This window comes from Ascaphus truei, chromosome 1, assembly GCF_040206685.1.
Source record: "Ascaphus truei isolate aAscTru1 chromosome 1, aAscTru1.hap1, whole genome shotgun sequence".
Taxonomy (NCBI): domain Eukaryota; kingdom Metazoa; phylum Chordata; class Amphibia; order Anura; family Ascaphidae; genus Ascaphus; species Ascaphus truei.
In genome coordinates, this window is record NC_134483.1 from 472663013 (window position 1) to 472676446 (window position 13434).

The following is a 13434-nucleotide window of genomic DNA, read 5'->3' on the forward strand; positions in this document are numbered from 1 at the left end:
GTGCTGTACCTGTGAGGCTTACAGGATTGCTGAGTGTCCACCAATGGTAATGGAGAAGACAGGACAGGCTTTCAGGAAATAGAGCCCTCATCTCGTACATGGGTGCAGCGCCTCCATTCCCCTCAGGCCCCATCAGTGCTGGGTGCAGTCCCTGCAGGAAAAACCTTCTTGCAGTCCCCCTGATAAACTGCAGTCACAGGCAGGAGTATAAAAGCAGCAACTGGTCTTTATTCTTATACATCCGTACACAGCATGCAACAGGTACACTCTTCTTAGGGTCCCTGGACTCAACCCCCAGGGTTTTAGGCCCCAAAGGTCTATCCTTTGCTCCCCTACTCCCTGGTGGATTAAGGGGTAGTATCAAACTCCCTGGCTGGAGGGGAAGGAAGGTAGCCAGAGCTTTGGCTCCACACTTCCAACACCACTAAATTTGGGTCAGTCCCTTTTGTACCCAGGGGGAGGGTCCAAGGTCTGAGGCCCTGATAGGACAGCACACATGCTCCAGCCCCCCCCCCCCCCCATGCCATGAGTTGTTTACTGCAATAGAACCCAGATTAACCCTAACACTGCCTGCACTGATACCAGGGATTATGTGTTAGGCTGGGAAAATTAGTAGCCAAGGGGATACATGGCTACATATATAAAGAATTTAAGAAAATATCTCAGAAGCAGGAGGGGATATACTTCAAAAAAGCCCCAATTGCATGCACACTTTACCTTTAGTATAATAGTAATGAAAGACAATCCAATAGTGTCTGCACTACTTTAAAGTTGCTCCAAAAAGTATATGATGATATATATTCAGAAGTGTATATCCAGAAGAATATGGATTAGGGACCCCCCTTTGCTCAAAATTTCCCTTATAACAGGACAACGATCAAAGCTAATCATAACAAATGGAGTTAGATATAAAAATAATTTCCCCCATGACTGGAAGGGATATTTAGAATTTTGCAGCAAATACAGCTCCATACTGTTGTTGTTCTTGTCGTTACTAACAAATGTATACAGCATCTGTGTATATTTAGGAACATAAGCAGCATACCATGACATTCTGACACAAACATTGAGTCAGACTACTAGATCGGCAATCTTGAATGCGACTATTAGACAGAAGTTCTAATGTCAATTGTGCTATGGTTTTAGTAGTACCAATTTACTGTACCTACTGTATCTGGTACAGCTTTTCAACAGCTACACAGATGAAAACAATACGGTGCCACATCGGATTTAGGGGTGGCAGCAAAACCAACCATAGTACTGCATCTGTAGCACTAGCAACAGGAAGTACAAATCACTTTAGCTCTTTTAAAATACTGCTATTTACGTTTTTTGCGAATACGCACTGTGAAACTTTGTTAATAGTGTATACATTGATGGCTATTCTTTCACTACCATTCACCTACATACTATAGTGTAACTTGTATACAACAGAAGACAGGGGTGCCCAATGCTACATCAAATTGACAAAACATATATGGTAATGAGTATAAAGTTTAAATACTTGAATAATAATAGTAATTACTTGTTTTTTTAGTTAAACCCTTTGGCCAAAGCGTCGTAAGCCTGCATACCAAACGTCAAGGTAAACCAAAAATGCAGGTCCTAACACTAAAACTGTGAACCCTTCCTGTTACCTCTGTATGAGGGGAAGCAACTGCAGTGAGTCCTGTCCATTCAGCAAGTTGCCAGAACCGCCCAAGTTAAAAAGGTGGGGAGGGGCGAGCTCTGGGGGGAGGTGCCACCTAACCTGCATAGACTGTTACCAGTCAGAAATTGATTAACACACATATTCCCAGATAGCTCAAACTCCTACATCCACCACATCATGAATATATATTTATGCCAAAATGAGTGCTACTGAGCGTGGCAAATGTATACAACAGAAGACAGGGGTGCCCAATGCTACACCAAATTGACAAAACATATATGGTAATGAGTATAAAGTTTAAATACTTGAATAATAATAGTAATTACTTGTTTTTTTAGTTAAACCCTTCTTGCCGTTACTAACAAATGTATACAGCATCTGTGTATATTTAGGAACATAAGCAGCATACCATGACATTCTGACACAAACATTGAGTCAGACTACTAGATCGGCAATCTTGAATGTGACTATTAGACAGAAGTTCTAATGTCAATTGTGCTATGGTTTTAGTAGTATCAATTTACCTACTGTATCTGGTACAGATTTTCAACAGCTACACAGATGAAAACAATACGGTGCCACATCGGATTTAGGGGTGGCAGCAAAACCAAACATAGTACTGCATCTGTAGCACTAGCAAAAGGAAGTACAAATCTCCATCCACTTTATCTCTTTTAAAATACTGCTATTTACGTTTTTTGCGAATACGCACTGTGAAACTTTGTAAATAGTGTATACATTGATGGCTATTCTTTCACTATCATTCACCTACATACTATAGTGTAACTTGCTCAGCAGCACAGTGACAATGGAATTTCCCAGGGCTACCCCATGGATAGAATTTAAATTAATTATGAGAACTTTTATTTTAGCATTTTTCTGTTTATAATAAAATAATTTTAAACCTAATCAAGTATCCATTTAGCGATCTCATATTTACTTATTTATTTAGTTTGTCTGGCAACTTGCTGAATGGACAAGACTCACTGCAGTTGCTTCCCCTCATACAGAGGTAACAGGAAGGGTTCACAGTTTTAGTGTTAGGACCTGCATTTTTGGTTTACCTTGACGTTTGGTATGCAGGCTTACGACGCTTTGGCTAAAGGGTTTAACTAAAAAAACAAGTAATTACTATTATTATAGTATTATAGTGCGCTTGCAACTGCGCTCTGCTAGACACTAGTCCCTCCCCGCAGTGGGAGAAGTGCGCATTTGCGCACGCACTTAGAGCCCCAGTGAGGTATACAGTCAGGGCCAATTGATGACGCGCTCTTCCCACGCCCCACGACCTCCATTAACATTGAGGACTCTCCCTCAGTTGGTTACTGCGCAAGCGCGTACTACTGGGGGTTGCTAGACCACGCATGTCTCCGGATTGGTAGTTTGGGTCGGAGTTAGTCACTGTCGTCTCTGTGTCTGAATATACTGATTAGGTGTATACACATCAGAAGACCATTAGCAATCAAAGTGGGTGGATCGCATGTGAACTGTGAGTATTGGCTGGTTATGTCAGTTTGTGTCTATATATATGTTAATAAAGTTGTGATATGTATACCTTGAGAAAGCGCTCTGTGAAGCGTGAAACGTTGGTAGGGCTCTCCATTGCCCTGTTTTTCCATGACCAATTAATAATCTTGTTATTGGATACGCACCCTCCTTTCTACTTTTTTGATACCTACAGTAGTGCTCTTCCAGTTTTTCTCCTTCTCTACTAGCCTACCCCTTGGACGGAAGCACACCTGGGGACCCCTCATCTATGGATCGCATGGACTGTGCAGCACTTAGAGTGAGTCAATCGCTTGCTACATGTTTTCCTGTTCAGGACTTTATTTAGACAATTGGTACGTTACAGGGTGTTATTTTGCTCAATCTTCCTGGTGTTATTGTTAACAACAGCATCACTTATTAGTGAGCTTACCATCCGGGACTCCAACCCAGTACCTGTCTTCTATCAAGTTTATGTTTAGAGGTCCCCCCTACAAGTATCTGGTTATTCATTCATTCATTCATTTATCCTACTGTTGGGGTCTTTAGCATCACGCAGTCACATGGTCTGTAAGCACACACACTGAACTTGGATGTTGTATGAGACAATTAAAAACAATATTTATTAGGAACAACTGATAAAATGAAGGGCTTTAAAATAAACATATATCAATGGCACCTGTGTGGAACCAATAGCAGTGAGTTGACTCTGGTTAGGGAAATACAATCCCTCTTACAGTGCATGAATTGTAAACACTGTGCCTAGAAGGATGACTAAAATTAGCTACCTATCTAGGAAACATGAGACGCAAAAGGGCGTGAATGGCTACCAAGGGTAAAATGCAAAGACCTAGTCTGGGTATACTGAGCTTTCTAATAGGAAGCTCCTTGTCCCTAAAGATAGGTAGGTAACAATATAACCACCAGATCCTGGAACCGTGGACAATAAGTCAAGCCAAAATGTAATATTAGTAGCAAATCACTAGTATGGCTATACCTATATTATTGGTACAAATCAACTAAGTCTGATATATAAGTAATAACCTGAAGAACCTGATAAAATATGCTAGCACAAGACATATGAGAACGGTTTGAGCCAACACTAATAACCCATGGGACTGCTAAGTGGAAATAATGGCATTGTGGCAATAACAAAACTGCAACATACCGATACGCTGTGTTAGAAGGAAAATGCAAGTGTTACCACTGATAACACTACACTAAATAGCATACCAGCATAATACCCATGGTACTTTACAAGCACCTAGGGAGTAGTAAGTTATATAAAAACTCCCCAAAAGGGAACACCTATGTGTAAATAACAGTTTGAACCCTAATGACCCCGGGATGGGGGTCAGTGAACCCAAGGATAACAGTGCATATGCTTTGTGGTCAATAGTATAAGAATCAAGCAAGCTCTGTACCCTTGTATGAGGAATAACTGCTACTAGGAAATAGTAATTATGTTCCTTGGAAATCAAAAAGTCTAAAGCTTTAGACTTGGTGCTAATAAAACTTATCCCCTTTTGAATAACAGAGGCTGTGTCTGTTCGTCGGAACAGACCACAGCTATCATGGTATGCTTTGAGCAGGGCTACACAGATGCTCCCGTGAATGCACTTAGACTGCGAGTACAATACTGAAGCCCTGCGCGTGCACAAATGGAGGAGGGGCCGACGAGCGCGTTTTGCTGAACGCTTTGTCAAGGCTAAAGTCGGAAGGGGTCCCCTTCCGACTTTAGCCTTGACAAAGCGTTCAGTAAAAAAAAATAGATAAGCTGTCATTTGATGAATTGATGAGGAAGTATGGTCTCCCCCCAATTGAGTTGTTTAGGTACAGTATATGCAGGTTCGTCATTTTATCTGTCAGGGTTTGTATGAGGAGGACTTTCCTAACTACACCTGATTTAAAGATCTATGTAAAACAAAAACATATCAAAGGGGTTTGATATCATCTCTTTACCAGGGTCTAGTCCCAAAACAGCAGACCCAGGCTCACAGATATATGGACCAGTGGGCCCTGGATTTTCAGACTGAAATTACGGCGGAGGGCTGGGAAGATATCTGTGACAATGCGGGTAAAACCTTCATTTCTACAGTAACAAAACAGAATATCTATAAAATTTTGTAACGCTGATATTACACCCCTAAAAGATTAAAACAGGTGTTCCAAGGGACCAGGGACCAGGGACCTCGGACAGGTGTTGGAGGGGATGTGGACAGCTAGGAGATTTGGCACATATCTGGTGGTATTGTTCAGTAATGCAGAAATATTGGAAAACAGTTATGAAATTAATAAAAGATGTAACGGATATTGAGATCCCGCTAGATCCAATTTTAATTATTCTGGCTAAACCCATGTAAGATGTGAACCACTATACATTTAAGTTGATACTGCATATACTAACGACGGCTTGAAGCGCTGTAGCAGCAGGCGCTGTAGCAGCAGTGTGGAAAAAAAACACTCCCGCCCTCCAGAATAGAGGTTATTAGAAGGGTTAATGATGTCCAATTGATGGAGAAACTTACCTCGTTCCTGAATCATATGACTGAGAAGTATGATAGGTTGTGGGATCCCTGGGATGCCAGATAGGGTGGTGCCCACAGAGGAAGAGGTGATTTGGGAGTGGTTTGTGCGGAATATGTTATGTTGTTTATAAGATATTATATGTAATGTGATGTGAGTGTTGATGTTTGTAAGGAATTCCGATCAAAATGGTTGTTCACTCCCGTCCAAGGGGCCAGATTTATAACCAAGTGGATATCTCCTAACTGGTACTGTTTCAGTCAAGATGTACATGTACTGTAAGTGCTACTCTCATATCTATTTGCCAATGATGACTGTTTATTGAATAGTGTTACAGTACACCACTATTTTTTGTCTCTTCTATCAGGCTTGATCCACGTGCAAGAGGACGTCCATCCTTTCCACAAGTTTCTTCTGAGGGATTTGGAAACTCCCTCTCACAGACTCCGTTTGTGGGACTGTGGCAGGATGACCTCGTGGCGGGGTCAGTAAGTGTCAAATAAGGTGTCAGGCTTTAAGCTCCAGTGGTTTTATTAGTCCACAACAACAACATAAAAATAGGCACTCTGTCCCTATAAGAAAAAAAAAGAGTGTGTGTTCCAAGCACACACCATTTAAGGGAAACTTCTGTGTGTTTTGACACTCTCAAAAGTATTTCATGCCATAAATATCATAAACATGAAAGTAGAATTTGATTGACAAAATACAGTGAAGTTTGATTGTGAAGGTGCATGTTCAGCACAAACCCCTTATATGCATGTAGGTATGTATGTATGTATGTATATGTATGTGTATGTATGTGTATGTACAGTACATATATGTATATACAGTATGTATGGCTATGTCACTCTAATTGCACGCGTTTCACAGGCGATCGCAACGGTTTTATTTCATTTAAAACATTACAGTAATGTAGCAGGTTGTCTCCGGAGCTGAACCACATTGTTTTCAGGTCCGGGGACCCCTTACTTCCTGAGATACAGACCCCGTTATGGGGTGCTGGTATCTCCTATGCATGGAAATGTCCGATCATGTGACGCGAGACATTTCCATGCATAGGAGATACTGGCACCCCATAACGGGGCCTGTATCTCGGGAAGTAGGGGGTCCCCGGACCTGAAATCAATGTTGTTCAGATCCGGAGGACCCCTGCTACATTACTGTAATGTTTAAAATTAAATCCCCTTAATCTCCTGTGAGAGGTGCACAGTTAGAGCGATTGACTCAGCCTCTCTCTTACTGCGCTTTAATTACAGAAAGGCAGACCACGGTAGGACTCACACAGCAGGAACCCCTGCTGTGTTAATCCAATGATTCATTATTGTCTGCCCTGGAAAAACTAGTGAGAATCACGGGCATATCTCGAGAATCCATTTTGAGATTTGTTCAAATAACGTCCCATGTATGTATGTATGTACAGTATGTATGTATATATATATATATATATATATATATATATATATATATATATATATATATATATATATATATATTAGTGGCAGGACGGCCTCGCAGCATGGTCAGAAAGTCGCTAGACACTGTGTAAAGTTTTAACTGTAGTGGTTTATTAACCACAAACAAATAAAGATAATGGGTACTGTTCCTTTAAATCATAATAAAACATAAGAAATGAACACCCAGCCTCTTTGTCAGAGACATCTGATATCCATCTTTTCTTTTTCCTTGCCTTCCAGTTGAAGACTTTTTGTTCGGGCAAGTACTAGGCCTTCTGGGCCTGCAGACTTGTACCTCACACCTCTTTGTCTTGTGCCAGTTTGAGTTTGAAGCTCCGCTTTTTTGTGTCCCTCTTTGCAAAAGTTCCTGAGCATCCTGCTGTCTATTAGCTCTCTCTGCCAGGACTCTATGCCACTCTGTGGCCTTGATCTGCTATCCTGAAGATGCATCTTTGTCCTCTTGCTCTTGTGCTCAGAGTCTCCCTTACCCTGTAGAAGAGCCTTGACCTCGGTCAGCTCATTGCGTACACTCGCCATTGACTGTTTGGCCTTCCTCCCTCAGTGTACCTTCAGCGTTGGGTTTCACACCATTTATCTTCAGTACTTCAACGTGGGCGGGATTCTTATTAACCAGAAGTGCACCCCATGACGCCTCTCTTTTAGAGTCAGCAGACTCATAGGCTTGAGCCTTTTTGTCTTGACACCATAACTTACTTTTACAAAGTCTCTCTTCCCCCTTCTTTGGGGAAAAATAATCTCTTTGTAGGCAGCTTCCTTCCTGCCTTTAAACCCCTGTTCATTGGGGTCTGAATTATTAGCCGCAGGTGCAGCTAGCCTCTCCAGGAGGAGTTTAACTGTCTGTAGGCTGGAAAGCACATTAGCTGCACTACTCCAGCACATAGCTCTATCATAGGGACTTATATATTTAATTTTTGGAATCCCTATCTCACCATCTCACTATCTGGACTATCTCACCATCAGTATGTAAATCCCTGTTATTGACAGAATTTCTACAGAGTTCTTAATATTTTACTGCATTTTATTTTCATCATCCCTGATAGGAATATGGTGTTAGCAGTTCTTCTCCATTTTTTCACTGTGTGATCCTCTGCTCACTTCAACAGAGATAGTGACTACACTCTTGATGAGTGTACATTGCACTTTATGTTTTAGAGTGCATTGTATCCTTTTTTTTTAGTGTTTAAGCTTTTTTTAAATTACAACACCATAACAGTGATGTTTGTGTGCACTTTTATCTTATAGTTTGCACTACTATAAGCATTACAAGAAGGACAGAACACTTCTTAAGCAAAACTGCACCCTTCACACATTTTTGGACGAATGTACAGGAACTGATTTATATTTACCATATCAATTCCTTGAGTGCACATTGTACTATATAATATTCAATTTGTGTTTTGGTTGTCTATGAGTGGACCAGGGGGAGGCAGAGTTGGAGTGGCATGTTAACTCTTTGTATACTCAAAATTGAAGTGTATATAAGCCCTATTAATCTCCTTGGCAAGCATGGGTAGCTATTATACAGTAGTGATAGAGCATTATATATTAAGCAATATGGATGTTATAAAAGGTATTGTGAATTATGTGAACTCAGGTGCAAAACAACTTAAAAGTGATACATACAATATTAGAAGATATAGTGAATTTAATCAAAAATAAAGATTAATCAAAAACGTGATATTAATAATATAATAATATGTGCTAATTAATAACCCAGCTCAAACCCTCTGGTGGGACCTGTTTCACGGGTTCCAAGGCGTAAGATATATTTCGAACAATCTAGGAGGAGCATATAAGGGATAAAGGAAAAGAGAGAATTCACAATTTAAGTGCAGATGTATGGAATGCAGAAATCTGTCTTATGCTGTAATCTTGGCTCGCGTGTTCAGCCTACTCACAAGATTCAGATGGATAGTGAGCAGTTTGCAATTTGGGCTGCTACCCGCATGGAATAAATGCAGTCTGGATCTCCCTCAGGGGCACACTCAGCAATATGTAGATGTATATAGGAGAGATAAGAGAACACTACATAGCGCAATCAGTCTGATAAACAAATTTTAGACACTCCTGACGAAGCCGGATACGGTCCATTCAGACTGGGCGAAACGCATAGAGTGGCATCTTTTTGGACCTGAAGGCGATCCGTAGTTCTCTAGCCGAGGAGCCGTGACGTCACACGCCTGGACGGGCACAACGAGACAGGCCCCGACAGCAGACTACACGCAGAGGAGGCTCAGAAGACCCAGGGGAGGCGGTGAGAGTGCGGTGACCCTCCGTTTTTCACTAATGATGTGATAAATGCTTGCTTTTATTATGCACATTGTAAGTGCGCACTTTTATATCTTTTATACATAAAATTTGTTTATCAGACTGATCGCGCTATGTAGTGTTCTCTTATCTCTCCTATATACATCTACATATTGCTGAGTGTGCCCTTGAGGGAGATCCAGACTGCATTTATTCCATACGGGTAGCAGCCCAAATTGCAAACTGCTCACTATTCATCTGAATCTTGTGAGTAGGCTGAACACTCGAGCCAAGATTACAGCATAAACCAGATTTCTGCATTCCATACATCTGCACTTAAATTGTGTATTCTCTCTTTTCCTTTATCCCTTATATGCTCCTCCTGGATTGTTATAAAAGGTATGCATTGAGCATGTGAGGTTGCTCCACATGATTTCATTGGTGGTGAATCAGGACCCCTATCATCTGACCCAGTGGCTGCTCATCCAGATCTCCCATACCCTGCTCCCATTCAATATAAGCAAACATTGTAAGATTTGTCATGTTAAATCTAAAATAGTTTTAATTATGCAGTCCTTTGGAGAACTTTTTTAAAATTCATATCATTATAGCAAACTGTTTCTCAGTGTGCTCTCTGCCTCTTTTCTTTTGGTACATCACTGTGAGATCCGTTTGGGGAGCCCACTCTACAGTAGATTCTGGAGTACCTCTGCTGACGGCTGCACGCAAAATACAGTCAACAACACATTTATGGGACAGCACCAGTGCGCATTTCCTAATTCTTGCTTACAAAATGATATTGAATATATTTCCATATTGAGTTTTGTGCCATATGTATAAATTGTCAAAGTTAAGTCCTGCAGGATAATCCAGTAGTATAAATGTCAATCAATTATTTTTCTTTGATTCTCTTTCCCATTTACAATTTTACATTACTGTGTATTTCTACTTTCTTGATTGTAAAAATCACACTTTTTTTTTCTTCCTGGAATATGCTATTCAATTTTTCACCTACAGGTGTTCATTTGATATCCTATTCCCTGAAGCTTGTCAATTTTGACATTAGTTCTGAATTCAAAACCTGTTATTAATCTAACTTGTTATAATGTGTTCGGTAGGTTTCTATTTTAGCATTCATTATGTGTTCTGAAAGCTCTACAGTATATGCAGCCTGTTTCTGCTGGCTACTTTGAAGTCATATTGAAATGAACATTTTAAAAAGTGATGTGTCCACTTGTATGATAGATTAGTATTCTACAAATTTGCATACAGATATATTTTCACGATTACCATCTACCTGAATAAATTCTATAAATCTTACAAATTTAGGACTATAATGCTGAGTGTATATACATTGTCCACTTTATTATTTTCTAATTTTAGATTGTATAGAGTTTACATCGCTTTTTGTGTAAGCAACAGAAGCACAAACATGCTTAACTACAGTACTTGATGCATTGAAAAAGAGACTAGAGAGGTAATTAATTAAACTTCAATAGTGCTGATCAGGGCACTATAACATAGAAACTCCCATTGAAGTCTAAGGGAGTATCCATTACTTACTCTCCCAAAAGCGAATATGATAGGAAAGTTGAGGAGGTACCACACCGAAACTTTATCCAGTTTTAAAAACAGTGGTCAATTTACTTTAATTTTTTATGTGTTAATTACTTGTTGCCCAGTACACTTTAACCCTTTTCTTCGCAGTGGGGTCTGAAGTTAATTCTAAGAGGGGATTGCCTTTTGAGTATATCATGGAGCTGCTTTGAGCACACAGATTAATTAAGCAGTTTCACCTGTTATTAATCTTACTTGAAAACATCTGTAGTACTGTAAATACTCCAGGGACACACCATTAACATCTCAAAGGATTCCTGTGCAAGATCTTTAAATATATTTATCTTCAGATAATCCACCAATACCACACAGCACATGTATGCCTCACATCTCTGTGCTGTTATCTATTGATCTACCAACAGAACTATGCAAACTAGAAAACAAGTCTGCACAGAGAGAAGGAAAGAGAGAGGAGGTGGAAAGAAGGAGAAGTAGAAATATCGACACAAAAGATGAGTAATACTGTAGGAACAGTGAAAGGGAGCAAGTTAGCATATGCAACTCCTCCTTGCCCGGCTTCCTCTAAGGAGGGATACAACTAAGTGAGGAGTAGGTTTGGTGCAGGTGTTAGTGCTTAGACTCTCATACATTTTTCTCAGGGTGCTACAGTAGCATCCGGGCTGGCTGATATTGTAAGCTGATGTAAAAAGGGTGGCAGGGATGTTATTTGACAGACAGGTTACTTTATTTGACAAGACAGACTTGATACATTCTTCTTCCATGGGAACTCAGACAGTTCTCCAGGGAGGTATACATGGCTCTATCAACTTCCCTTACCCTGGGTTATAGGGAACATACGATCTCTGACTCCAGTGAACTTGAGGCATTTCCAAGTACTATCCAGGACTCTTTATAAGGTTATACTTCTATCGAGGTTCCCATCTACCTATCATCCTTACAATTCCCTACAAATCCATACTATTGTAATCTGGTGGGTATAGGCATAGAGTTGGTATTAGAGCAACTCTAAGTGTGATAGACCACTGGATCCCTGATCTAGGGATCTTTTACTTGAAGTGTCACACACATCCTCTCTCAAAGAAGATTGCATCCTTTCAAATATTAACTATTTATGTGGCCCTTCCTAGATAAGGGACACTCTTCCCTAACTTCAAAATAACAAAAGGTGACCATACTTTTACACAGAGTTGCACATTAAAGACATACTATTAACACCATACACCTAAGCCAGTGAGACTCCTCTAGTGTCCTCCTGGGATTTGGAAGCTTCTGCAACTCCTTTTATACCCCTGTGTGATGTTACTATCCTACCCTTGTACCTGGACAAGGAATAGACATCCTTAGCCTATCAGAATTCACAGTCAGGTGACCATTCCAGTCGGTTCTGGAACCAAGGAGGGGCCAGTCACCTGACAGGAGCTACTTTGGCAACATAAACTAGCTAGATGAAATAAGCTACATGGAATAAGGTACATGGAATTAGTTGTTTGCTTTTCCTATTCATTAACATGTTAATTCCCTATTAAGCCCTTTCAGTGGACACTAGTAATCCCACTAGGGGGCGTTACACATACATTGCCATCTTCAAGTATTTTTTTAAATAGTGTCACTGACCCTTAAAAGCCTTCTATGCATGCACTCTAAAAGCAGTCTGATGTCCACAAACCTTACATGTACCTCTATTTCTTTAAGTAGTGACTGTGCAGAGGCTGCTGAGCCATGAAAATATACCTGCAAATGGAATTAAACAAACAAGCATACATCCCACTTATACAAATCTAGTGGTTAAAGGGCAGAACAATAAGATCTTGTGCTATATCTGCAAATGTCTACCATGCTTCCTTAATCACCAACAACAGAGCCTAGTATTTGGTAGGTAGTATTCAGGTATTCAGTGTACAAAAATATAATTCAATATATGACAATAGGCAATGACAGCTTCAGCACTGAAAACATTAGTCACAACTAATGTAGCCCCCCCAAAGCCATCTGGAGGAGGCTCCCCACTAATAGTCTGAGATTTAGAATGAGGCAAATTAAACAAGAGGACGCTTTCTTATATTTTAATTGTATAATACTATATGAAATATATTGTAAATAAACAGCTTGAGTATTTCTACATATTTCTCTTGTTTCTATTTCAAATAAGTGTTATAGTATTGATTTATGAATTCCTTCATTCATATACAGTATATGACGAAGGCTACATCTACATCAACCTTCCAATAGTGTCATACAAATGTTATGCCTTATTTTTAGTTTTACAATGTTGTATGCTTTTCCTCTATTATAACAATTATTACAATGGGCATTACAAGTCCTTTTAGTTATTGTAATTATGTATATACAACAATGCTTCCCAAAATGGGCCATAGAAATATCCCTATTGCTTGCATTCATCCACAGTGTAGACAAAGGAACATCGAATGACCAAATGGTCACAGGGCATAAGTAACCTGGTACTGTAATAGT